The 27,982-nt window shown below is 37.4% G+C and overlaps 1 long non-coding RNA gene across 24 annotated transcripts; it reads left to right on the top strand.

Annotated features, from left to right (window-relative positions):
* Positions 1-93: 93 nt before the first annotated feature.
* Positions 94-25,959, top strand: LOC136257942 (uncharacterized). Of its 24 annotated transcripts, XR_010702407.1 has the most exons (19): positions 94-188; positions 414-580; positions 1,901-2,076; positions 2,125-2,236; positions 2,479-2,568; positions 3,003-3,052; positions 5,043-5,193; positions 9,681-9,753; positions 9,902-9,976; positions 10,573-10,750; positions 15,362-15,481; positions 16,805-17,378; positions 19,424-19,524; positions 19,649-19,827; positions 19,897-19,997; positions 20,770-20,921; positions 23,159-23,241; positions 25,620-25,720; positions 25,775-25,959. It is a non-coding gene; the product is annotated as an uncharacterized lncRNA (long non-coding RNA). The 24 variants fall into 24 exon arrangements; XR_010702409.1 differs by lacking the exons at positions 2,125-2,236; positions 3,003-3,052 and adding an exon at positions 14,393-14,459 and having other exon boundaries at positions 17,167-17,378; XR_010702402.1 differs by lacking the exons at positions 2,125-2,236; positions 3,003-3,052 and adding an exon at positions 21,891-21,981 and having other exon boundaries at positions 25,775-25,958.
* The last annotated feature ends 2,023 nt before the right edge of the window (positions 25,960-27,982 follow it).

Below are 27,982 nucleotides of genomic sequence, written 5' to 3'. Positions count from 1 at the left end.
GATGAACGTGCATTCAAATGTAGCTCGGCTTAACAGCCGGAAAGCTGCTAAGGATGCTGCATGCAACTGCGTGGAGAATCGCAAATAATAAATGTGCAAGAGACAACAAGTCACGTGCTGGCACGTGTGCATCAATCAACAATGAAGAAGCTGCTTCACCGAGTGCTTCACGAAGGAGGTGGCCTCCGGTACGTTCCCTTGTTGCTCTTGTTTGCCGTTCCATCCGTATCAACAGAGATTACCTGTGCTGTATGTCATGTATGTCTTTAGCTCGCTATACCCTCCCCAGTGTTTTGTTTTGGTTAGTCACGGTATTAAACTCATGGAGTTTGGTAACTCGTACTAAGTGATAACACACGAGACCAATGTTGTTAACTTCGTTGTTAACAATGTTTCTGTAATATTCTATTTAGTGCTCACCATGCCGCAGGCGTATTGTGGTTCCTTTAACCCGCGACAGTTCAACCATAGATAGTATACCACAGACAACTGCCATGTCAACTATAAGTGTCAATGATGCTGATTTTCTCTGGTGCATAAATTGTCTACTGAAGCAGAACTTTTGGGAGGCCAAGGACAAGTTAGTAACGGTACCATGTACAGCCAGTGTAATTGTTTGCACACAACAAGTTATTGTATGTTACTCACTGTTCTGTCCTTCAAATGTATTGTAGTTGTGTACATCACATGATATGTTTGTTATAAGTTGAAGGTGGAGGCAGATCATAACTGTTGTTGCTCTTTTGGTACATATCTATAACTACATGTTGTTAGAGGATCACCAGCTGGTCTGTGATGTAGTCAACAGTTTTAGTGTAAAGATTATGACTATCTGTATTAACAGGCTTTAGTGCTGGTCCCTAGTGAGATAACATGTACAACAGGGGCGTAGGAAGCATGGGTGCCGTGGGTGCTTGGGCACCCATAAATAATTCCAGTTACATAACTAATGGGGTGTCAGCACATTGTACTATATATTACTGAAAAGATTGCGATACACTAATAGAGCAGTCAATGACTCTAATACAGGAGTGTTACCTACTACAACTGCCTACTCGTATCTACTGGTAGATACTGATTTGGCAAACACTATACAGTGACACGAGCGTAGACACGGCTTTGTACCTTGTAATTCAAACCTTTGCACATGCGCATACAACGCAGTTCAAATTCCTAGGCACAAAAGTGAATAAGGCCATGTCTACTTGAACTACTGTTGCTACCGTATCATATTCGAACACCATCAATATGTACAGTTGTAGTAGACAACATTCCTCTCGAGATAAATGTAAGAACAATAATGCGCATGTGCGAACATTTGAATTACGGAATTTGCAAGAACTTTGCAAACCCCTGTAAAGCAGTCACACTCGTGACCTTTTTTTTTTTTTTTTTTTTTGGTCTTCAGCTTTATCACTGGACACCCATAAGTTAAATATCTTCCTAAGCCCCTGTACAATATTTCACCAGCCAGGAGCATATTATACTGTAGAACCATTAACTGACACTCCTTGTAACTGACACCACCTTATTATGGACACTATGACATGGTTCTTTGTCACAGTTTCATTGCCTACATTATACAAGTACACTGGTATCCTCTGTACACTGGACACATCTTTGTAATGGTTAATGGACAGCTTACAAGTATCCTGTAATACATACTTTTACCTCAAAATAAATGTAAATTATATAGTGACAGTAATTTATTCGTACTACACAGTACTTGCATTTTTTGTTCAATTTACTGAAATGCTATCAACCTTATTATGCTATAATCTGTGTGTACCTGTACATGTGTGCTTACGTATATCTTTACCTTGTGTTGCTGCTTAGTAGCTAGTATTTGTTTTACAAAATTTCATTGTTGGAAATGCTTTACACACATGTCATTATACAGATTCTTTATGATGATGTTACAAGATGTGTATAATACAGCCAAAGAGCTTGGGGATACAGTATAACCTGTTATAGTGTATCTACTACTATGATGTCATCACTTTATAGCCAGTGCAGTAGGCTTGAGTTGCATCACACTTAGATGTTATGGATAGAGAGGCTCTACCAATAGTTGAGGTGTGTGTGTATGTTGGTGTTTGTTGTTAGAAACTCACATTGCCCCAGTCTACCCAGCTGTTTACGTAAATGGAATCTGATGGCAACCTGGTGGGCTGGTGTTACCCGGCTATAACATCGAAAAGAAGCAAATGCTAACTGTCCATATTTCACATAGTGGGTGAGGTCCTTTGGATGCCCACACTTTACATGTGAGACACGACACAGCCTCATGTGGGTCACTAGTCCTTACTACTTCAAAGCTTTGATGAGTGAAATATCACTACATCTTTGATCTAAACTCCCATATTTTTTTACTAAATAAAGATTTTGTTTATCTTCTCCACTATTTTTACAGTGTAATGTTTACTGTACGTGGTACAGGTGTATTTACAGTGTAATTCAGCAATGTTCACACTGCAGACTAAGGTGGTGAAGATGGGGCAATTGTCAGCACTCAAATCACAACCATCGAGAAGAGATCACTCGGTAACATTAAGGGAGCTACCTCAGGTACATATGTTATATAGTAGCAGTAGTATAAGTGTAAATATAGTTAGATCACAACAAGGTAAAATGCCAATAGATCCTTGTGATGCAATCATGGGTATTAAAAGGATGGTAAAGCCATTGATAATAGAGGGATTTACAACAGTGATGTCACTGCAGACAACACTCAATGGACACTACTTCACTTGGTTGCTTAATTAGTTAAAATACCAACAATCATGTCATGGTCCTTAGTAGTAGCATAACAATATCCAGCTTGAATTATTGCACATGTACCATGCATGTTACATGCAAGCTACAGATCTCCTAAACAACATACATGCTGATGCATGTTTTATGTAACATACATGGATTTGTGACACTTTTTACATGAATACTAACATGTCATGTAACATGCATGGTGTTTGTCATCACTATGGTTACTGCTGTATCTATAGGCTACCACTCTGCTATGTGAAGCATTACTAACTACTTGGGAACACCTACAGTATGTTGAAGAGTAATACAGCTTTGACTTGCTAACTGTTTCTCACCATCATATACAACCCAGTGTCGGTTTTCAGGCTTTCTACATACACCACACCAACATGTACTATACATGATACATGTATGGCACTGGAACATGGTCACTTCACTCATGCTACATCATGTCCCTCTCACTGTAACATGATGACATGTTGCATGATACATGCACCTCACATACATGGAGCACTCATGTTACAGTAAATATGCATAGAAGTCACATGGTACAGTATATGCATGTAACATCAGTTTATAGTTTCAGTATCATTAGTGTTCTTCTCCATATCAATATTATGACGTATGTTTTGTACCAGAAAGTAAGACTATAGTAGTGAGGGTATGTGTGGCCGTCTCAGCAAGACCTGCCTAGTTTGTACAATTTCTGAATTACTTGTTATTGTCTCAGCATTATCTACCATGTCCATTGAATGGGTTATGGTGAGTAGTTTTGAAATTGTAGCAGAAGAGTAAAGAAGTCAACTTGTACAGTAACTACTGAAAATAAACTACAGGCACAGCTGTGGTTTTTGTTTGCATTGATCTAAAAAGATGGGATTTAGTTTAAACTGTTCACCATAGTTTGCAAATAAGATTGTAGTCTTATATTCACTTGTACATATAAATTAAGAAATTGGCATTAGGTACTGAGATATGACCTGTTATGTGATGAGGTGTAGTTTAGTGTTGCACCGATATGCATGTTTTCACATTTACCGATATCGATTATTTTCCAATTCTTATAACCGATATACCGATATTAACTGATATTTCTTCAGGACAAGGAAGGAGGACCAGAAAATCATCTGAACTTCAGTTACTTTTGTAATAATGTGATTAATTGCGTGGGTGGCCAGTTTTTATAATGTTTTCTACAGTTTTGCCACTAACCCCTTTCATAGGAAGAAGTACATGTTATAAAACAGCTAATCAAACAGTGTTTTTAGTGGGATTCCAGACCATTTGTGAAGAAAGATTGACTAATTACATGGGCGGCTGATAAATACGCATAGCCCGCTATAGCCTTGCAGCCATATTTTCGCGAACAAACAAGTCTAAGCAGTTATAAAACATTTGCAGCAAATGAAAGTTGTACCACTTACTGCTGCATTCACTGCTTCACCTGTTCATTGCCGTCATTAATGATTTATTGTGAGTTTTGGTTAGTCAGCAAATTTTCTACTTCGTAACTGATATAGATACTTGTAAAATTAGGTAATATTGGCTGTTACCAATAATTCAACCAATGATCGATGTAACACTAGACTGTAGTTAGTGATGTCCACATATCATGTGGTTGGTTGTATGATATATGTGGGGTACTAGTCCTGTCTCAGTAGGATTTACCTGACAAATATCACCTCTGTAGTGCACAAATGTCCTTATGTTTCTGTGGTGTAAATACAGCAACCAAAGTCTTCACATTCACTGTGGGTGTGCATGCGTGAGTGTATGTGTGTGTCTGTGCGTGCATGTGTGCATGCGTGAGTGTATGTGTGTGTCTGTGCGTGCATGTGTACATGCATGGTTATGTGTCACTTATTAAATTTTGTTGAGGATGCATATACAGTGGAACCTCTAATGTTAAGATATATATACAGCCTAAAAAGTGGATTATAATATATCGAAGTTTGGGTGAGATGAAAGCACAAGGAGGGAGTCTAAAGATTTCTTTTGTCTAACTACCACTTGGTTGTTATCCTTGGGAAGTTATACTGACTTGAATTCATTAAAACTGTTTATCTCGAAACTTCTAATGTGCGATTTAATTGGATCATTTTTCCAAAATCCAGTCACAAATACAGATAGTCATAATGTTTTGCTTTTCATTTTTCTATGTTTCTCACTTCCTGTATTTATAGGCTATCTGTAGCCTTTGTCCCTATTGGGTTAGTAGTGAATATAGACCATATTTACAATGTAATTCATTAATTTAATGTAATTATTGTTATTTACAGTGTAGTTCAATAATATTTACACCCTGAGCGGTCAAGGTGACTGTCAGCAATCAAGATGAAGTGGAGGAAGATTTCAAGAGATGATAGAGATTATCAGTTTGGCTGATTGTAAACATGAGAACATCATGTGATACTTTTGAGTGTTACTAAGGTATGTTGGTATTAAATTATAATTAGACAACAACAAGTTGGTCTCTGGTGATACAAAACATCAAAGTGACAATTTTCACCATACGTCAGGCTGTTGACATGTGGCATCAATCATGATGTAGTTTAACTGTTGTTTGACATGTAGGTTATTGTTCAGCCAGTGAAAAATAATATTCTTTTACCAAGGTAGCTACATGCTAACTCTGTACTTGCTGTTTTTGGCCTGAGAAACAAAATTTAATAATAATATTTTAAAGGATTGTTTAATTACATTTGTGCAAACACAGGGTGCTGTGGTTAGCCATTAAAATGTACAGAAACCATTGAGAAATGGACACAAAATCCATTGTCATGTAAAATCTAAAGAAGATAACCGAGTTTTGAATGTAGCACTGGGTACTACATTGATTTCTCCACCTTATAGTGTTTGTTCGCTGCAAATATGCTAAACCACTAGGAGTTATGACTAGGGCTGAGCAATAGTATCGATAGTGCGATATATCGTGATAGTAAGTCACTATCGTTATCGTGATAGTAGGTATATCACTATCGTGATAGTTATGATAAAGCTCAGATCTGCATAAAAATGGTATCAGCAACCCTTCTATATTGTATTACAGTTAGTATTACCAGCTTTCTTACAAAGGAGTGGCCTGTAAAAGCTATACCAAAAGTCCGTATTCATCGGCCACCCACACAGTTAATTAATAAATGTCCTGTTCATGCAAAATAACTTTCTATATGACTGCAAATCATAGCTATACAACTAAGACTTTGTTAAGAGCAAAGTGTTTCATAAACTATCGGGATAGTATTCACTATTGCGATATTTAATGAGTAACTATCGTGATAGTAAAATTTTTACTATTGCTCAGCAGTAGTTATGACCCACTTCACCTGATAAAAATGTTTTCTAGAGATAAAGGACAAAGCAGCTGCTTGTTTCCATAGTCTAGATGAAGTACAGTACATGAACAAGTGTTAGAATCACCTGTACAGTGTATCTGGGCTTGCTGAACATGCTGTTAGCTTGTTAGCTCATCATGGTGATTGTAGCATTTTTTCTTCAATCAATTCACAACAAACGCTATTGTTGAGATTAGCTGCTGTAGCATTCCTGAATGGTTTTCAGACTCTGAAATTACAAATACAACTATGAAAATCCTTGTCACAGTTTGGTAAATTTTGTAACTTTATGGCTTTATAACTCAGGCTTCTTTCGTTGTATTCACCGCAGGTAACCACGAAACAATAGAGACATCACTATAGTTTCTTTCCATGTACAGATAATTGGAACATACTGTATACTTTGTAAGTAATAAAGATTTTACCGTCAGTTATCATCGTTTTCCCATTGGCTTCAATATATTTTGACATTCAACCACAGCGTCCAGTTGTGATAGCAATTAACGTGTTGATGACTTCTTTAGAGCTTACATGTTGAGATGGCCTTGCAAGCAGTTAGTAAGGTAGTACAAGAGGTGGTCTAAATTAGTTAGACTTCACATCACAGAGTTAGTGATAGTGTTCCACTGATAATCAGATTAGTACTGAATCAGAGCTGATACAGAGGGTAGGACAGGCTCATGTTTGTAATAGTGTTGTGCAAGTACTGAAAGTATTTCACATGAGCTGAATAGACCAATTTACAAAAAAGTAAAGGAAGGGGCTTGATACATATTTTAATTCTATTTAGTTTGTTGTTTGCAGTGGTTTGTTGGAACAACATTGCCATTATAGAGTAATTATACTTACAACGATGATGATGTGTGGTGATCATGACTTTCACAGAAACAGTAACAGTGGTCATCAATGATTACAGTACAATTGTGTGGCATATTTTGCTTTCAACTAGTCCTGAAATGAAGGTCAAATTTTAGCATCCAAAGCTTCTTGCAAGAAAGCTAACTGAAGTTTTGTTGATTATATCATGTTAGTAATTACTCCAATCACAACTGATGGGTGTGTCCTATTCTTTGTTGCAGTTGTACAGTAGTAAGGTTCTGTTTAGACTACAAGTACAGCAAAACTTTATCAATGATAGTTGGATGATTCCAGGATGCACAAGGCTTTTTGACTAACTAGACATGCCAGTATCCATGGTTACGAAGCTTTGGAGGGGTATGTGCAACTACCTTCAAAGGTTTCAAAGCTTTATTCCAACCTTGCTTTTAACAGGTACGTAGTTACATATGACCACGTTTAATAAAAAGTATTCTTGTCAGTGCTTTGTATTGCACATGATCTTGTCCAACCATCCCCCTGGAAGCTAACATATTTGTGGTTTTCTAGTACTTCAATTAATGACCACTTGTCCAAGTATTGTCATCTTATGCTAGAATTATATCAAGCTGGAAATAGCGTTGATTGTAATTATAGCATTACACGTGTATGTGGTGTTTATTACACTGATGGAAGTTGGAGGCGTGTATGTGAACCTAATGGTTTTTTTATTAAAGAATAGCCTCACTTTTCTTTTATGACAGCATAGCAGTATTGATTAGGCATAGTTACACCCTAAAATGCCTTCAGAAAGATCCACAGCCCTTCCAACAAGTTTGTATGAAGTTTAATTTTTATTTTAATGAATTAAAAAACTATCAGTCAAACATTGTTATGACTATATGGCCAGAGTTAAGTTTACATCGTTTCAGCTGCTTCTTGTAAATCAGGGACTTTCCGTAGTCATCCTTTGTGACCCATTTCTTATGCTGTTTAAATGTTGTTGTGTAGTAACATGTCATGGCTACAGTACTGTTTATAATGAGAATAGTGTGTAATTTCCATAGTAACTAGATTGATTACAGAGACACTTTTCATACTGTCCTTCACTAGTAACAGTGTATAACAGGTGGTAGATAACTGATAATGAAGTGAAATAGTCACTTTGTGCTGTTTAGTAATTGTTATCAGGAGACATATTCGGTCACACAACAACTAGTTGTTATAATGTGTTTGGTGTCTTCTGGTGTGGTATGTACTGGTTACCAGTAATGAATCATGTTGTTACAAAATGTAAACAAACAAGTATATAATAAAAAAGTTGATGTTGTGCTACTTCTAAAAGCCAGATGTTAGTTGTATAGCTGGAAATGCATTTTACCTAAGGCTTCTGTTTTGTAATAATACAATTATGCATAGATAGTGTAATATAAGATTGGTGGATTGTTTTGTGATTCTCTAATTACATTGCTATATATGCATTGCTAAATGAAGAGCATCGAACAACTTTCAACAGCCTACTTTATTCCACAGACTGGATTCATGGACTGATCTGGAACAGCTTTTAAGCAATAATCCAGGTATTATCCATCTCTTGCAACAATGGAGACACTGCCATCAAACTACAACTGCTGGTACTGCTCTTTCTCACAAATCATGAAACTAGCACGTGTACTAATTAATTAGAATACACTTACGATACATGTATACTAGCAGTGATATAGCATGATAGAGGCTTCCTTTGTTGCTTTAGCACTATCTAGTGTTACAGCTGTAGAGATAAACCAGTAATTATTCTTAGCAGGTAGCTAGGTGGCACCACCAGGCAAGGTAATGGGGCTTTGTGAATAAACTGGCTCATCACTATAGCCCTAACGCTAGCTAGTGTTAAGTGCTCAAGCAACAAAGGAAAACATCTATGCTACAACAATATCCTTTATCACGCTTTATCACTGTGAGTACATGTGCATGCGCTAGTGTCGTATCCATATGACTTGTAAGGAAGAGCAGTACCAGCAATTGTAGTTTGATAGTGGTGTCTCCAGTGTTACAAGAGATGGATAATTCCTGAATTATTGAATGAAGTAGGCCGCTTTCAACAACTTATTATGCACAGAAGTATCTTCTGAACAGTTTTATAGTTTGTCTATAGTGTCTTTTCCTGCAAATTCTCTACAAAACCTCAAGGCTACCCTTCATTTTTGTTTGCATATGTAGGAACACACCCCTTTTGAGTCGAAGAGATACAAATATCCTAGTAGCCTATGAGGCCTGCTATGGTGTTTTTTGGTAGTTAAATACATGAAGAGCCCAATGGGAAGGTGGTTCACAAAGTTCGTAGATAGTTGCTACGTCCATATTTCAAACTGCCTTAGTGTAAATTATCTTTGGTGCAAATGCTGCTTCTGCCCAAGTTTAATACAGGTTTCATTTAGTGTTCGATTTCATAGGCTGACTGCTCTTACCACTAAAACAATTTTCTCACGTGGGTGTGTACGGATAAACATAGATAGGTAGATAGCACACACATGTTGGTATGAAAAGAATTTCAGTAAACCAAGCATGTGCCAACAGCCGTAGCCTTTTGGCCAGCTGTGGGAACATGCCTGGTTTAAAAACAATGAAATAAGGGAGGTCACCTATACCTGCAGGTATACTGGTGGACATTTAGTTATAGACTATTTTTCCATATTCCGAGTGGTAACTTGTTATTGTTACTACCAAGAGTAAATAATAGTAATAGCCACACTGTCATCTAACACACAGGATGAGTTCAAGTCAGGGACCTGGTGATATAAGGAGCTATGTACATAACATTTAATGGGAGATGTGTAGCTTGGTAAGTTGTTCTGCATTCGTTTGAAGGAAGTTTAGTTTGGTAGTCTACCCACTGTATAGCATTAAGTTATTATTGCATTAGATTTTTGACTGTGTCAATTTTCAGACTGGAATTTTACCACTTTCTAATGTTGCAATTCTCCTTGTAGTTGATTTCAGCATAACACCTGTCTGATATAACAGCACAGATGTCTCACATGTAATGAAGAGAAAAAATGTTACTAGTGAGTATTAATTAGAGTATTGGTGAGTATTAATTAGAGTAATTCTGAATATGTATATACATGTTGTAGTGTTTGTGGTTTGGTCACATGTCAGAATAAGTTCAACCCCAACACCTCAGGTAGTCTGGTATAGAACTCATTATCAATATCAAGTATTCTAATATGTAAATTACATGTCATAATTGTTGTATGAGTCTCACAAACCTTCCTAAATGACATTACCACTGTAGTTAGAAATCCTTTGTACAGTGTAACCTCCCTTATCTGGACCTCTATTATTGGGGCACCTCTACAGCCCAGACAGCCCAAATTGGTCATGTGGCTTGTAGTTTATTAACCATAATGAAGTTTGTTTAGATGAAAGCACAAGGAGGGAGTCTAAAGGTTACTGTTTACCTGTTTGGTGGCTTGTTTATTTTACTAATAATAACTACCACTTGGTTGCTAGGTGATAATGCATTTTTACAGCCCAGGGGAGTGATCATGAATGCTCTGTAGTGACTTTCCCCTCTGCCCACTAAACTGCATAGCATTAACTGACAGCAATTATAACAATTTAAGTTAGTCACTTTAGCACATTAGCATGTTATTGTTAGTTACAGACATTTCTGGAATACAGACAGTGGATATATACCAGACCACCCAGATAAGAAAAGTTCCACTGTACTTTACATATGAATCATGCCCCTGGTGATGTGATACAACATGTCTTGCTATAATATGGCACTTGAAATGGCTGCAGTAGAGAAGAAAAGATCAACTTGTTACCAATGGGTAAGTGTTTGTGTTTGTTTACCATATTTACTAGCTTGTATGCACTCACGAATACATAGTACCACAGTGTGCATGGCAGTGTGGTACTATTTGAAGGGTTATATCTTAGTTTCTAAAAATAATTTATATTGTACCAGACCCTCGAATAGTACCGCACTGTACTTTAAATACTCATTACTAGTGTTCTCGTATCTATATGGTATTAATCTCTATGTTGATTTAAGTAAATAAGTGTCCTGGTAAACTTAAAGCCCACAACCATGCTCATACCCCATGCAACCATTATACAACTCAAATGCTATAAGAAATGTCGAAAATAAAGTGTAAAGATGTATTAATTACCTAGCAACCAAGGGGAAAAGAAGCCACCTAAAAGGTAAACAATAACCTTTACCTCCTTGTGCTCATACTTCCTTGTGCTTTCATCTCACCCATCTTCAATATACAACCAACTTGACTAATTTAGTACATCTCAATATGAGAGGTTCCTCTATATAGACATCCTTTCAAATGACGCACACACACACACACACACACACTAGCACACACACACACTAGCACACACACACACACACACACACACACACACACACACACACACACACACACACACACACACACACACACACACACTAGCACACACACACACTAGCACACACACACACTAGCACACACACACACTAGCACACACACACACACTAGCACACACACACACACTAGCACACACACACACTAGCACACACACACACTAGCACACACACACACACTAGCACACACACTAGCACACACACTAGCACACACACACACACACTAGCACACACACACACACTAGCACACACACACACACACTAGCACACACACACACTAGCACACACACACACACACTAGCACACACACACACACACTAGCATACACACACACACTAGCACACACACACACACTAGCACACACACACACACACACACACACACACACACACACACACACACACACACACACACACACACACACACACACACACACACACACACACACTGAGCAAATGTGAAGCTTCGGTTGCCATATACACATTCACAGAAACACTTGTGCACTACTGAGGAGTCAAGAGTCAGTCTAGGTAAATCCGTCAGGAGCAAGACTGGTATCCCGCTTATATGACCTCCCGCATATGACATGTGGACATCACTAAACTACACCTCATCACATAACAGGTCATATCTCAATGCCTAATGCAATATCTGTAACTTGTAATGTATAGCCAAATGGTAGGCTAATAAGAGCATAGCAATGTGTAGTGTAATGGTATAAAAACAAAATGGTCTTAGCTCTGAGGAGATGTCCTTTAATTACAGAGGTGTGGTTAACATGTTAACAAGTGATCTGATTGGTTAATTGTTTGGTATACATTTTGACTGGAATAGTACTACAGTGGTCCCTCGATTATCCGGCCATTGATTAACCGAACTTTCGGTTATCCGAACTGTAGCGATGACTGCTCTATTAGAGTATTTTATATAAAGTGTGCGTTCTATTAGAGTAATTGAGCAAGGCTCTGTATATAAATGAATGGGCTTTGATTGAACTTTTCGATTATCTGAACATACCCAGGGCCCAATAAGTTCGGATAATCGAGGGGTTACTGTACTAACCATTGTAAGATAGAAGCCATATGCATGCCTTTTAGAATGAGCCTACAAAGTTTTTAGTGACCCGATGACATTGTGGCAAGCGCTACCCACATCATCAAAGGAGCACTAAATAGTGTAGAAACTGACGTTGGCTCATTCTAAGTAGTTAGGAAATTTCTTTGAGCAAAGCAGGCAAAGAAAGATTGAGAGAAAGTGACACTGGATACTAGCATCGAGATTTATCCTTAGAGGTGCCAGCACCACACCATAGTAGCTACTATGCTTCGATGAGTACCAATGACACTTGTCTAGTATAGAGAGTAAGCTATAAGAAGTGGAAAAATGGCTGCTAGCATAGAGAGATACCCTTCGAGGTCATTAATTGTGTCAGCGCACACTAATATTGCAGCATGGTGTATAGTAGCTGTACTGAAGCGGTGTGTCGGCTCGTTCTAAGTAGTTTAGAAACTTTGTCTGAGTGAAGCAAGTACAGAAAGAGTGAAAGAAACTAGCAAACTGGCATCAAGATCCACTTTTTGAGTTGATGGTGTCAGCACCACAACTTGTGGTACTAGTGCATTGGCCCAAATGATGCGTGTCTTGTCCAGAAAGTAAGCTAACAGTAAGGCTATTGTGTATTTGCTTTTGCCAATGCTCGTTTGATCAGTGTAGTAAACGACCATGAGCTAGACCACAGGTTACTTAGTAACCCTGCTACAGGTTTATATTGGATTTAATACCCTCATTAAGCCGCTAGACATCAAAGGAAATTATGTGTAAAATTTCTAATCATACAGTAACACAACAGTACTGTAGGATTTTTATTCTGCCAAAAAGTATTAACCAAAGGCCAACTATCCTTCACAACAGCTTGGCAGTGTGGTTAGGCATCATCAAGCCCAAACATGTATAACTGACTATCAAACTGATGCTTTCACCGATGCACAGGTATATACATTTATTCACTGTATCAACTTAAGACAAATAATTTGAGCGTAATAAAAAAAGGAAATCTAAAGTAGTTATACGAGCACTATAATGTTTGCTGCATGGAAACAGCTCCTGTGTCTTACTTCTTGTAACAAAAGTAACACTCCTATAGATTGGTGTGGAAGTGGTGCAATCATTGCATGCATCAGTCAGTATCAGATGCAATACCAACGTCAGTAAGTAGAGTAAAGATCATACTGTATACGCTGTACTAAAATCAGTTTTTTACTAGGAGATGGTAATAATTTTGCTAGCTGAGGATGTTTTGATGGATAGTATACATCATGCTAGTATTCCAAAAATTCTTGTGTCCATTACAGAGAGGTTACACTGTCATACAATATGGATTACTATGACTTGACTATGCATACATCAACAGTGACACATTTGAACACCCGTGTGCCAAGTTACAAATTAAAAGTTACAAATTAGTGAATTTGTTCAGATAGATAAAGACCCGAGCTCAGTTAGATTACTCTAATAGAACATACACTAACATTGTGAACATGTAGCAAATACTCTTATAGAACAGTCACATCAACTGTTCCGATAATGTGTGTGTGTACATACGCACATGAGTATTGTTTTTGTGTACAAAGCTACAGATATTCCATTAGGTACTGAGATATGACTTGTTATGTGATGAGGTGTAGTTTAGTGATGTCCACGTGGCTAGTTATATCATAGTGGATAATATGTGGGGTATTAGTCCTGTCCCAGGAGGATTTACCTGACACATATCACCTTGGTAGTGCACAAATGTCCCTATGTTTCTGTGGTGTGAATACAGCAACCAAAGTCTTCACAATCGCTGGGCCGGTTCTTCTTCATTAAAAAATTGGGGATGGAGTGTTTTATCACTACTAATTTCGGGCAGTTACTTGTGATTGATGGCTGGTATAAGCAAGTGTAGCAGAAAGAACTTATAGTGTTGTAGCGATTGTGTAGTAAAGTGTAATAGAAAGTAGTGTAGCTTAGTTAGGTTATTCTAAAGTGGTTAGTTTTGTGCTTGTTGTACTTAAAGATCACCCTGAGGATCGCCTTAGTGCTGCCTGCCATTGTGATTGCATTCTGGGCAGAATTGCTATGAGGTGAGTATTGTATAAATGCTATAGACAGTATAAATAATAGTAAAATGTTAAGAATGTGACTTTTGCTTATTCCGCTGTTCCGTTATTCCGGGTTTTACTGCTCCTCAAGTGTGCTGTATTCACCCAATTAGCTGCATAACTGTTCTGTATGACTCATACAGTACAGTTATGCAGCTAATTAGTACTGTGTGGACAATATGGTACGCAGTATTGCTTTGATCCTCCCATGCAAACTACAATATGGTATACTGACGTTTGGAGCACAAGGAGGGAGTTTAAAGGTTTCTTTTGTCTAACTACCACTTGGTTGCTAGGTGATATTTTACAGCCCAGGGGAGTGAACATGAATACTCTCCTCCACTAGCAATAACAACATTACTTGTATTCAAATTTGTATGCATTTCTTATTTGTGGACATTTCTGGGAAAAGCACTAAGGTTTTCATCAGCGTTTGAGTTTCATAAAGATTGTATGGGGCATGAGCATGATGGTAGGCTTTGATCATTGCCACAAAACGTTGAGTTTGCCCATTACTGCATTACTCTAACCACTATGCCATCGTACACGTCATTACGCCCATTGAAACACTGATGAAAACATTAGTATTGTAGTATACTCCAGACTGCTCAAATAAGAGAGAAGTTTCACTGTACTGTCACAGTGACCGGTACACTCATAGTTCATGCCTCCACAATATATTCTCCTTACGCGTCATCATGCCATGATATGGTTATATTCTCCTCATACATTACCTGTGTGATTTCTAGCATTTGTGTATAGTGTTAAAAGGTTTCACTGTATGTATATTTGTACTGTGTTTTGGAGGTACATGCACTGTATACTCTGCAAGTAACTTAATGGTTATTAATAGTAATGATCAGTAACTTAATGGTTATTAATAGTAATGATCAAGGAATTTCAAGACAAGATACAATCACTTGAGCTAGAGAGGCAGAGGAGTTCCATCATTTTGGTCAAAAACAACATGAAACTAAACATTGCTTCTAAGTTGTCTGCTGATGGTAAGTGTGTATATTGTGTAGTGTGTGTAGTACAGCATGTGACATGTGTAGTACAAGATGTGACATGTGTAGTACAAGATGTGACATGTGTAGTATGTGTCTATATAAGGGCATCTAACTATAAGGTGAGCATACAACATAAACTATGTGCCATATTCCTTCCACATGTGACCTGTTGATTTTGATTTCAATTTCCCAGGCACTAAACAGTAGCAGCAGCTACCACACACAGGTACAAGGTTGACACATTAATCTATGAGACCAAAGTTCATGACTAACCTTAGAAAATGCTATGCATAGTATGCTTTGATCTTTGGCAGATAATGAGGTCTTTAAAAACCATGAAGAAACCTGCTAGTAGGTTTCTAAAATGGTTAGAAACCTGCTAGCAGATAGACCTCAGCATTGCAAATCTCACTTTTGATCATTGATTTGCTATGCATGCTCTGCAATGCATATACAGGCTAAGAGCCCATAGACCAACAGAGTTTGACCTTCTCCATTCCTTTTATAAGCACACCTACGCCAATTCGATTATGGGAGCTAGACTATAACGTTGTAGGTACATTTGCTATCATAAGCGGAGAATTCCAGAAATATAACAGAGTTCTATTTAATGCCCGTCAATGTTTCAAGTCTGTTTAATATGCTTTTACTGTACTTTAAGCGGACTCCCTATTAAAAGAACTAAATAGGTAAGCTTTCTTGTAGAATGTTTATTTGTTTCTTGTAAAAAAAAAGTTATTTAGGTGTGAAATCGTGTATATACTGGTTTAGTCACAGAAGGCCTAGCGCCAGACCAAGTATTATTAACCATTGACAACAATGTTACCACTTACTTTAAACCCTTGGTAGTGCTGGCTTTAACTTTATTGTCACAGCTAGTAGCTATCACTCTTTGTTTGATCCACCAGCTAACAGAAGCAGTGATAATGTAGCTAGTTACAAGCTTTAATTCGAAAACACGTTCAATCTTTTCTACTGGCCATGGTCGCATGATTTGTTTTAACACTGTGACGATTTTGAAACGACATATAACTCAATCCCACAATGGTTCCACCTACATAGCGATATATATAACGCCCGCATTTTCTAAGTTGGTTAGGAACCAAGCCCTCGGCTCTTCGTGTTTTAAAAACTACGAAGAGCCTTGGTCTAGGTTCCTAACCTATACTTAGAGAGTAGCAGCTTCCTTAGAATCTCTTCATACCTTTGCTCCATAATGTTTCTTGACATATTAAAGTATTAATTCTGTATGTTCTTGGATTATTAAAGGATGCATAGGATGTTTTTTTCACTTCATTGTTTATGGTACTACACTAGAAACATTAGACTGTTCGAGGGAGGGGTGGAGAAAGGGAGGTTATGAAGGCTAAAAGTTGAGTTTGAGACTGTAATTATCATTGTCTAAGTCAGTGTTGTTAAATGTTAGAGTGCCTTTAGAAAGGGTATAGGTTGCCAGTATACATAATTATTTTAGAATTCTGTATAGTACAAGTGTTTATCACATTTGTGAGTAAGATTACCATCTGTGACTGTTGAGACAACAGATGTGCTAGGTATTTGTGTTTAATTGTTGTATCACTACAAGTGTAGCTCCCACTACTTTTGGTATGACAACAATTCCACTATATTATATTCATACAAGTTGTGATGGTACCTTACATGACTGTGTTCTACTGTAGTGAACAACAAGAGTTGGTAAGGATGTTACAAGAGACAAGTGGAGTCCTGAGGAACTATCACAACTAAAGATGAATTGTATAAGATTGAAGTCAGACTGACTAGTAAGGCTGAACACATCAAAATCATCAACACTCAGTTTAAACATCATCAATACAAACGTCTTGCCACTCATCGTAGAAGCTCTTCAGTCACCATTCCTGCTGATGGAGAGGTAGAAATTATAACAACAGTTAAACCAAAACAGTCATCCTGCCCTACTACTAAGAAAAATCGCAAACTTTTGTACAACGTAAAATCTATACAGATAACAATGCAACGAGATGACCTCAGCTGGAACTAGACCATCAACTCTTCCATGTACAACACATATGTTCATGTATATTTTGGCTGTTACGGGTTGGGGATATTACCATTGATATTGTAGCTTATCAAATATAGCAGCTTATCAAACGTTTTCCAGGCCATTTGTAAAGAGTGATCAACAAATTCCATGGGAGGCCAATAAATATTATACACAGCTGCTATATAGCCTTGCAGCCATATTTTGCGCAAACAAACAAGCCTAAAAATTTATACAACAGTTATAGCAAATAAATACTTACTGCTGCATTCACCGTTTTCTTTACTTTTACATGTTGATTGCTGTCATTAATGACTGATTGCGTGTTTCGGTTAATCGGCAAATTTTTCCACTTTGTAACCACTACCGATACTTGTAAAATTAGCTGATATCGGCTGTTATCAATAATTCAACCAATTATCAGTGCAAAACTAGTGTAGCTAGTGATGTCCACATGTCATGTGGCTGGTTGTATATAGTGGAGAATATGTGGGGTAGTAGTCCGGTCCCAGGAGGATTTACCTGACATATCACCTCTGTAATGCACAAATGTCCTTATGTTTCTGTGGTGTGAATACAACAACCAAAGCCTTCACATTCACTCTGGGTGTGCATGTGTGAGTGTGCATGTGTGAGTGTACATGTGTGTGTGTGTGTGTGTGTGTGTGTGTGTGTGTGTGTGTGTGTGTGTGTGTGTGTGTGTGTGTGTGTGTGTGTGTGTGTGTGTGTATTCTTGTGTGTCACTTAATAAATTTTGTTCAGGATGCCTATACAGTGGAACCTCTCATATTAAGATATATATGCAGCCTAAAAAGTGGATTATAGTATTTTGAAGTTTGGGTGAGATGAAAGCACAAGGAGAGTTTCTTTTGTCTAACTACAACTTAGTTGCTAGGTGATAATACATTTTTAGAGCCCAGGGGATGGACCATGAATGCTCTCTTCCACTAGCAATAACAACTTTACATTTCTTAGTTGTGGACGTTTCTGAGAAATGTACTGAAATTTTCATCAGTATTCAAACAACTGTAACGATCGCATGGGCGTGAGCTTATTGTAAGCTTTGATTGTTGAGTTTTCCATTACTGCATTATGCTAACCACATCAAAGTCATGCACATCATTGCACTCATTCGAACACTGATAAAAGCATCAGTGTAGTAGTAGTGTACACCAGTTTGCTCAAATAGGTACTGTACTGTCACTCTGACTTGTACACTCGAGGTTCATTCCTCCATCCCTACGGGGTGGCAAATGTCATTATCCCATAGTATAATTTTGTATTCTTCATATACGTACATTACTCGTATGATTTCTAGGATTTGTGTATAGCAATGTCCCAGGTTCCACTGTCTGCATTTTTGTAAGTGTTTTGGAAGTCTATAACTTAATAGATACATGTAATAGCAGAGATCACTTGAGGCATATATGATCACTTGCGCTATAAAGGCTGAGAAGTTCTGTCATCCTGGTCAGCAAGTTGTTGAACAAAGTAAACATTGACAACAACACGTCAAAGGGAAACTAAACAACTCATCTCAATTGCTTCTGAAAAGGGGATATACAGCCTTGCAACTAATTGTTGTGTTTGTTTGTGTGAGGTTGTGTGTGTGTGAGAGTGAGTGTGTTATGTATACATTTGTATGGGTATGTACATGCGTGTGTACATGCATAACGTGTGTGTAACCTGATATGTGTGTGTGCACGCTCTATAGCTTATTTGTTAAATTTAGGATGCCTGTACAGGTACCTCTCATATCGAGATGTACAGTACATTAGATCCAAATTAGTCGAGTGGCTTGTTAGTGAAGTTAGGATGAGATGAAAGCACAGAGGGAGTCTAAGAGTTGTTGTTTACTGGTTAAGTGACTTGTTTATTCTACATAGTAATTATACTAAATACCTCTTGGTTGCTAGGGGTTTCACTATACTGTCACAGTGACTCGTACACTCATGATTCATGTCTCCATGATATACTGTATTCTCCCTACAAGATGTTATGATGCCATCATGCCACGGTATGATTATATTCTCCTCATATATTGCCAGAGTATTTGTGTATACCAATTACCTGGGATCCACTGTGTGAATATTTGTACATGTGTTTTGGAAGTATGTAACTTAATGAAATTAATACTGTAGCAATGATCAAGGTGTTTGTTGAAGACATTACTGTAACAAGACAAGATACAGTCACTTAAAGTAGAGAGGACAGCTGCTGAAATTAAGTTCTATTGTCTTCGTCAACAAGCTGAACAGCGTAAACAGTCAAAACAAGTCACCTCAGTGTTGGATTGCTTTCTTTTTATAGTATTCTAATGGTAAGTATGTATATTGTGTAGTGTATGTACAGGATGTGACACGTGTCTATTAGGGATCATGTAAATTAGGGATCATGTATGTAAATTAGGGATCATGGAGATTTGGTCCAAAAATCACCCAACACCAGCTTCACAATATCATCCTGGTAGCACCGGGCAGTATTGGTTAGGTACGTAAGTCACACCCCTAGTCTAAGTGCTGTTCCTTAGTTACAACTTTGCTCAGTGTTCTTATACTGTTGTGTTTCTGTTTTTGTAACTACGTATAGTTGTTGTCTAGTGAAACTGTTTGTGTTTCAAGCTTTTATGTAATGCTCAAGGCTAGTAAGGTTGTGGCACACTTTGCTCAAAGGTTCTAGTCTCTCTTTCACTAAACCTGCAAAACTCTATCAATGCCACTAAACTTACAAATTAAAAGATGGCTATTTCTAGCATGTGATGCTATTTCCAGTCCCTATTGAGAGTCATATATCTATGCTGCATTACCACCATTTATCTGAGCTCAGTGATTGTATAAGTCTTCTAAGTGCATGTTATTACATGAGCAGTTCTGCTTTCTATTTATGGTGCTACCATAATTTATGATACAATGTGGCCACATTGTTGTATTAGCAACAGTCGTGTTGGCACTAAGTGGATTGTGTGTGTTTGTTAATATTTGCTATATAATTATTACAAAGAGTGATTACTATATCTCTGTTTCTTTACAAGTTGGGCTTTGATACAGGTGGCCAATTCCACTGTATATTACAATACACCAAATAATGTTTACTATTACAATACACCAAATAATGTTTACTATTACAATACACCAAATAATGTTTACTATTACAATACACCAAATAATGTTTACTATTACAATACACCAAATAATGTTTACAGTATGCACCAAAGTGTGTGATTTACACATGTACATTACATGTGTAATTTGTATATTTCCAGAGACAACATCAAGAGGTATAGAAGGGTCTGATAAGCTGGTCCTGAGGGACAACCTGAGGCCAAGTTATTGGATGAAGAATTAACTTACAAAGACACTCAGACAGTTAGATGAAGAAACATCAATGAAGAGAACAGGAGAGACCATGTTAAAAGTGAGTAGGTACTGAACAACACAAACTATTAAAACATGAGATGAGTTCGTGTTAAACATGAGAACTGTTTTACATGAGCTATTTATGTGACATGTAATAGTGTCATGTATAGGCAAACAGCCAGCCATACAACATGAAGTGAGTATTTGATATTTGGCCCAGTGTTTAGATATCAAGTCATTTCTTCCCACCCATTAAACCACAACAGCTACATACCTCCATACACTGTATATGTGACCTAATATTAGAAAACCATCGATTACACACAATAGTACTTTTGTAATAAAACACATTTAAAAACAATGGGTAAAAACTCAAGATTCAGAAAAAAAATTGCATAACTTTATCACCTTGCTGATTTGTGAAGTGACACTCCAGTGGATAAATCCTGGGCATCATTGTGTTCCCCTATAGGGAGTTCAAAAATCCTTGTTTAATCTTCATACACAGATGGATTTCTGAGATGTTTTTTTTTTTTAAATTTATTGTTATTATCATTTTTTTTTTACATTGCGGTGACGAAAGACTTTATGACAATCTTTCTTCAATGAATTCACCTTTCTTCCTGATTACAGAAAAATACCTTTGGCAAAAACTATACCTTAGTGGATTCACAAATTCATGACGAATACAATGAGCAGATTCAACTCCATACGCCATTGTATCAGTAAGTTATGATGGCTTATAAGCGCCTGTAGATTATTTTCTGGATATCTTCTGTACATATTGATTTATTCACTCGTCCAGCTGTCTACTGCTGTATTTCCCACACTGCTCATCTCGTGAAGCTGAAACTTAGCCAGTCCATTCCTCTGTCCCTGTAGACAGCAAAGAACCAATTAAATGGATTTTGATAAAATAATGTGTGTATATCAATAGTTTTCTAAAATTAGGTCACATATGAGGTGGGTATTAATATACAACATCAACATATTACCTGGTAATCATTTTTGTTTTGTTTCTCCTTAGTAAAACATATTCTCTGCAGATTGAAGGCCGCAGAATGTTTTTCACTACATTCCTTATGGCACTGTAGAAAACATGGCTGCACTGGCTCTAGGTCTGTTGTAATCTTCTCCTATAGATTACTGACACTTACGGTACCGCTCAAATGCAACATAGCACTTGCTCGAGAGTTGATTGCAAGTGGTTTACAAATCAGATACAAACCTCATGGGTGTGTTACAACTAGTGCATAAACAAATGTACTGCATTCTTTCAATGGTTCGAAGTGTGCATCATTTGAATGACATAAGTGAAGTTCGAATTTTGTTAATGCGCAACCTGATCATATTAGCGAGCAGAAGACCGTAAGAATCCAACTGCTCATCACACCATGAATAATTTTCACTATGGGTAGTTATGCTTGAGACTCTGGAAAGTATTAATGGAAGGTGGTTGTACTAGGTGTCTAACAAATTAATTAGCTCGCAGCATGAGTGGCCATGCCCACCACTAATCGCGAAGTGCAGTTGGGACAAGCTGTAGAGGAAGAATATTGAGTTGTGTACTACTGTAAGGTCTTTTAGCAGTAGCTACATCTTGTTTTGTGTTTTCTTCAGCTGCTATATCTTGTTAAACAGACAAATAATGGTGAAAAAATTTCGTTTGCCAAAGGGAGCCAAAACAAAAACTGCATTAAGCTACAATACACTTAAAATTATGCCACCTACATAATATGTAGCTATAGCACCATAAAATATTCATCAAATCTTTGAATGTTGCATTCAAACCTTTGAAGCATAAAATTGATATGCAATAGTTACGTACAACTAGATATAACTTAGAGACCTACAATCTGGTTCAGTTAGCTATAGGGTAAAATAATAATGGATATCAGTTTAACCTAAAAAGTGGGAATAGGTACAACACTAGCTCATTTTTTTCTTAGGCAACTGTACATTAGTCCCCAAAATAACATGGCTATTTTGTGCTTGTGACATCATTGTGGATGAAGTCCACATATACATGGGAGACATTAGCGTGTACCTTCAATTTGAGGCTAATTAGAAGTGATGATGTGCACATGTTGTCAGTATTAGGTGACTACATTACCAGACCCTTGCTGAAAGTTCACCTATGTACTAAGAGAGAGTGGAACCATCCTTTGAAATCCTGGCTAAGTGGTCCCAATATGTCTACATACAATTATATACAATACACTATGCTTGTTATGTATTGGCATGACACAAATCACAAACATACAGTTTTAATGTGATCAGTCTATGTTGTTATAGTGTACAGAAGAGGTTGAAGATGATGGAGGACAAGTTACTAGAGAAGAAACACCAGATAGTTATTACATCACTGTAATGAACAGGTATGTACTGTATATTGTGTGTATTGTGTGTGTATGTACCAACGTTGAAACCGGGTCGGGTCGACCAGGTCACGTTTTCTCCAGGTCATCGGGATCCGACCCGGTTTACAAATTATCCGGGTCTGACCTGGATGGATCATGCGAGACGAAATCGTTCATATGATGATGTGGAAACTTACAAACATTAATCACGTAGCTCTTTCGTGAGCCACTCCCACTTATCGCGTTACAAACATATGCTCAGCTACACCCATTTATTAGTAAGTGCAGTCTGTAACACAAAACTGTGTCTGTTGCTGTCTGCAAGCTTACGTGGAGCCACGCCCACTAATTGATTATTGTACAAGTTGTATATAGTCTAGTCTTGCAGCAGGGTAAGTACTTTTGTGAGCCACACCCACTTTAATAGATTGGGAAATTGTAATACTAGGTATGCACGAAGCCACACCCAATTGCTATCTGTAAATTTGTAGTAGCTACGTGGAACCAAACCCACTGACTGATTTTAAATTATAAACTTTAATACCGGCTTACTCTATATTACATTACTACTCGTTTACTCAACACGAATCAAACGCTCAAAATGTAGTCTCACTTGCTCGAGACTACCCAAAACATAGCTCTTATCGCACGCCTTGGCTTTAATTAATCTGGGTCACATCCGAGTCTGACCTGGATTGCTATCTGGGACAGTGGGTCATCTGGGTCAGCAGTAGTGACCCGGTTTCAATGCTGGTATGTACATACATGACATACTACTATTTGTATCAGTACTGTATAGTAGGGAGAGTGATGGTTTGTTCCCACCAAACAAACAAATAACAAACTAAACAGATGTACACTGTATTGTTCCAGTCTATAAATGTATGAAATGGCCTTTTCCCAGTGAGACTTGCAAAAATCTGCAAAATTGTGGATATTTCTACTAGACTGACTCAATTCACTCACTCATTGTTGCATCTAGAAATCACTACAGTATAAATTACTACGTGCCCAAAAGAAGATTGTTGCTTACAATTGAAAAGCGGCATTCCAAAGGAATACTGTGTACTTGTGCAAATGTTGCTACTTTCGTATCTCATATTTTTTGTATCCCTGGAAGCATTTATTTTTCAAAAGTGCCTATGGCTTTACCCTGGGTGACCAAGTAAACATAATTCAGCTAAGCATAGGGTGGAGCTATTTTCACTAAATGTCAGGTTGAGGTGGTAAGTTGTGCACTTTGCGCTTTGTACAGAATTTGTTTAAATTTTATGTACTATTACAATGATTGGGTATAAAGGTACAGTAGATAAACAAATACATGGAAGGGAAAACTGAGTAATTTTACAACCTAGTAGTGATCAGTTGTTATAACAAATCATCACCTGATGATGTGCAAATTTAATTCTTACATTACCCATACCACTGATATATTGACATTTACGGATTAAATTTAGATAGCGTAAGCAACCAATTAAAAGAATATTTAATCCCGCCACACGTTCCTTCTCATCAGAACATTCCTGGAGCATTATTCTTGGCAGAGGTATTCCACTTGATTTCATCTTCCTGTGTATATACCAAGTTTGTTGTCAAAAGGTGCTCCTCCTGACCAGTAACAGCTGAAAATGTGAAAAGTTGAAGTAACCATTTATCGGAACAATGGCTCAATCACCAGAACTCCATAGGCTTGTGTGTTTCACTTATCAAACAATAGTGCAAAGCTGGTCATGGCCTTGTGTTGGGACCTCACAAAAATCTGAAAGAAATTTCTGTATATTTATGAAGGTCTAACTGACATCCATGTAAAATTTCAGCACGTCAGATCACGTAATGTATGAGCTATGATTTTTGTTGTTGTAAAAATGCACACATAAATTGCTTGATAATTGAACACACAATGGTCCTTTAATGACTGCTGGCTTTGATCATGGCTTGTCTTTTTTCCTTTATTGTTTGGTGACTAACACTGAAGTAGAAATTAACAGTAGACTGCCATGGGCTTTCAAAGTGACGAAGAAAAAGTGCTAGGCTGAACTCGCTTCTGAAAACAGCCCCAAATCTACAGCACGGAAGTTATACGAACAGTTAATCTTTGTCCATTCCTTTATCACTAGAATTACAACCTTTAACAAACAACACACTCTTTGTCAACCATGTCTCTTCTTGGTACCACGGAATTCCACCGTTTTATTAGTATAACACCCGTCCAATAACTGAAGCATGTATTTCCGGTAATTGAGCCCATCCGATAAATGGTTACTTATACACTATTCATAGTATCTATAGTTTCTTCACTTTATTGTAACAGTCCCTACTAGACTGCAAAATATTTTTCCTTCCACTTGTGCTTTGCATATATGCAGATGTATTTGTTCATTAGTTGTTGTCCACAGTACAATGGTCATCACTAACAATAGAAGACGCTAAAATCAACTCAATTCCATCAGCACCAACATTGTCACTACCTGTTCAGAAGAAGAGACATAGATGAAAGGTACATGTACATTAACTTTTATGTTTTCCTTCATACTATTATAACACTTTACAGAAGGTCACACACAGACCACATTCTACCCTACTTGTTCCACTACACACTGTAGAGCAAGATGTGCTGTTTGTAGTAAAGAGGCAAATCTACTGCTGGTATATAAACTGTAATGATACGAATATTTTTTCACTTTAAAATAATTGTATGCAACTTTTACTTTCAATGCTATTATTATTATTCAGAAATAGAATTTGCAAACTAGTCAATATGTTGCTTAGCAATGTCACAAGACAATATCATCACAGGGGAACACCCAGGTGGTTTCATTATGTATAAAATTTTACGCATAATTGGAATGTTAATCAGAGATCCACCATGAAAAGGGTCAACAGGACACACTTCATACCCAGTAAAGCAATGTTTTTTAAACATTGCGCCAATATCAGTTTAGTGTTGGGAGTGTATAAACAGTGGAATGGACTACTGGAATGGTGGAATGGAATTTTTTAAAGTTCATTGTCAGTTTTTACATCCAAATAAGTACAACTCCTCTCCTTAAGTAAGCAAATAAATAGTATTCCCCATTGAAGTCAGCTAATTTAGCATACTTTTCCTCACCACAACACTTGTATGACTTATAACTCAATACTTTATTACTTGTCTGAAACTAACTGTCTTAATGAAGGTTCAGTTCAGTGTGCAATGTGGCACTGCCACAATGAACTTTGGATTAAATTTTGTTTTTCGACAATTGTGGAAAAGGCTCATTGTAGATGCTTACAAGATAGTCTTTCACTTTACCCAAAGATTTATGCTTAGGCTCCTAGGACAGTAGTACCGCTCTGCCTTCTGTTTCGTTTTCACCCTCCAGTGCCTAACTGGTAAAGTTGAAACTATATGAATGAATAATTCGAATGTACTTTTACAATGGGTACAGCTGTACATGTAATCAGCTAGCTACAGTAGCTAACTTTTTATCATTTGTGAACAAGTGTTAAGTCAGGAGTCTTCTTGGTATTCCCAATAACTGCTATGGTGCATGTTCATAACTGACTTTACAGTACATTGCATCGGTAAACTTTGTCTGTGGTGAGGTGAAGTATGCTAAAAGAGCTGACTTCAAGGGGAATCCTATTTATTTGCTTACTTAAGGGGTAGAGTTGTACTTATTTGGATGTAAAAACTGATATTGAACCTTAAAAAATTCCATTCCAGTAGTCCATTCCACTGTTTATACACTCCCCACCAGATCTGGCAAGGTCGATTTCTTGAACTTGACACACTTAAGCAGCGCAATGTATTGAGTGTTAAAAAACAGAGCGTTCCCAAACAAACACTACCTTTTTCTCCAATTAAAGAACATCAAATGTGTGAGCTTGCAAAACTGCTGCTCTGTCTATGAAGACCTACAAGATGCAAAAGGGTATAGTTTTTAGGTTTTTTACACACAAAATATTCGAGAGGAAAACATTCGCGGTTGGCAGCATAATCGCGAATGCTTTCTCCTTCAAAAGTTTGCCATATACAGTAATGTCCTATCAAAGGAGCCCAAAAATCCCAGAGTGTGCATATTTGGTTTACTATTTACTAATAGTAGCTGTCTCTTGGTTGCTAGGAAATTAAACATTCAAGCCACCCAAGAGAGTAACCATAAGTGTACTAATGTCAACCTCTCTGCTGTACAGAAACCTCACAAAATCATAATAGTGTCTCAACACATCGTGTTTATAGCTAGAGTGCTTTACATCAAAGAATGCCTACTACAGGCAGTGTTATAGGCCACCTGTGTCCATGCAAAGTATAAGTGTCCTGCCAAGTTTGGATTTGTCCTAACACTTAAGAATTCTTATTGGGAGCACTGATGTATAGCATTGGAATTTGGCTTAATACTGAAATGAAACTTTTTAATTGAATAAATGGGCTGTATCATGCATTACAGTAAACACCTTTTAATAATTTAATTACAATGTTATACTGAGATATTAGGCCACAAATATGTCACAAGACAAAGAACCAGAAGTACTGTTATTAGACATTTTACAATGGGAAAGGTAGTGAAAGTCTAATGTGCAGGTGGCAATCAGGGGCGTAGCCAGGATTTTTTGAAGGGGGTTCCAGCACCAGTATTGAGTTACTAGAAGCAGGGGTCTGGGGGCGCAGCCCCAGCCGCTGAGAGACTTTCAATATTTTAATAAATCAAAACTCAGCAAATTGCTATATTTTATGCAAAAAGTACATTAATTATGATGCATTAAGTGCCCCTGGGAT

This window comes from Dysidea avara, chromosome 6 (assembly GCF_963678975.1).
Source record: "Dysidea avara chromosome 6, odDysAvar1.4, whole genome shotgun sequence".
Lineage (NCBI taxonomy): Eukaryota > Metazoa > Porifera > Demospongiae > Dictyoceratida > Dysideidae > Dysidea > Dysidea avara.
The sequence above is the reverse complement of the archived record's forward strand: the minus strand, read 5'-3'. Positions and strand labels throughout refer to the sequence as shown.